This window comes from Protopterus annectens, chromosome 8.part0 (assembly GCF_019279795.1).
Source record: "Protopterus annectens isolate FY-2018-M chromosome 8.part0, PAN1.0, whole genome shotgun sequence".
NCBI lineage: Eukaryota > Metazoa > Chordata > Ceratodontiformes > Protopteridae > Protopterus > Protopterus annectens.
Genome location: NC_056741.1, coordinates 1,253,237,095 through 1,253,238,534, shown reverse-complemented (window position 1 = coordinate 1,253,238,534; position 1,440 = coordinate 1,253,237,095). Strand labels below are relative to the sequence as shown.

Here is a 1,440-nt window from a genome sequence, read left to right as displayed (position 1 = left end):
TTTGACTCTTCCGGTCTGATTTTATTATGCCTTAGAATGAATTTACATATGTTTGAATGAGATTTATAAGCAAAATTGTAGGCTATGGCCATGAAGAGTTCTATCTCTGTATCTGTAGTAGTTAGCTTTGTACGTGTTTTATTTATTGTGATTTGGTCTTTTAGTGAATTATTGAAAATATTAAGAACAAATCCATTCATTTTACTGAAGTTGTGCCACACTTCTTTTGCAGTTATTTGTATCTTAATGAGATCAGCCTGATAGCAGACAATTATCCTCACAAGAATACACTTTTGGACTTGCCTTCCAGCAGTGAGCACGCCCCCTACTTCTTCTACCAGTCAGGTGTGCTTTTTTTTGTTCTCTGTATTGCTGAAATACATGCCCATCTAGTTTGGCAGAGTGCTCATATACCTGTTTTTTTCTGGACTGTCATACACTGCTGGCTATTCTATGGTGTCACATTAGTTAGAAAACAAATTATACATCACAGAAAAAACTGTTTCTTTGGTAAGTAGGTGACAAACTAATTTCAGGGAATAACACCATATTAGAAAATAAGAATCTGTTACCTGTTCTTTTTACATGACATTAGTGATGATGTATTTTAGTTTACATCTGAATACTAAACATAAGGATAAAATAATAATGCAGTTTCTTTAATATAAGGATTTAGGCAGGAAAGCAATGTGATAAATAAAATTACTTAATTCTGACTATGAGCAGAATATTATTACTTAGCATGTGTAGAACACGAGTATGTAACAGTATGTGCAGAATATTAGTCTATGTAGAATATGAGTATGTAACAGTAAGTGCAGAATGTTATTAGTTAATAGTCTATGTAGAATATGAGTATCTAACAGTATGTGCAGAATGTTATTAATTAATCGTATGTGTAGAATATGAGTATGTAACACTAAGTGCAGAATGCTATTAGTTAATAGTATGTGTAGAATATTATTAGTTAACAGTATTTTAGAATATTAGTATGTAACTGTATGTGTAGGATATTATTAAACTGTATGTGTAGAATATTAGTAGCTAAATGGGAACTTGTGCAGAATACTTCCCTTTTAATGTGACTTGTTTGTCCTTTTTTCTGCAGACAGCATAGCCTCATAGTAATTAAGATTCATGTTCCATTATCACAGCAAGTGCACTGTTTGTACTTCAGTAGCTTGGGTTTAGTTTACCTGAATGGCATACAGTTCGGAATACAGAAATATACTATGTAGCACGTAACCGGTTCCAGATACTCACGTAGCATGCAGCTGATAACTTTCATTGTTAATCATTTAGAATGGAGCAGAGATAGAGACTGTTATATAAAGGGCTTTCTGAAGGAAATAAACTGGCACAGATGAGAATTGAAATGGTTATCTTACTAATTATAAATTATACCATTATATATGGTATCTGGTTATTTGTCTTTTGACA

At 32.4% G+C, this 1,440-nt stretch overlaps 1 protein-coding gene across 2 annotated transcripts in view; it reads left to right on the top strand.

Moving 5' to 3' along the window:
- Positions 1–398: 398 nt before the first annotated feature.
- LOC122809338 (3-galactosyl-N-acetylglucosaminide 4-alpha-L-fucosyltransferase FUT3-like) overlaps positions 399–1,440 on the top strand; it is a 476,207-nt gene continuing 475,165 nt past the window's right edge. For both annotated transcript variants that reach the window (XM_044080745.1, XM_044080746.1), the window contains exon 1: positions 399–510. The gene's annotated coding sequence lies outside the window, so the exon portion shown is untranslated. The remainder of the gene's footprint in view (positions 511–1,440) is intronic.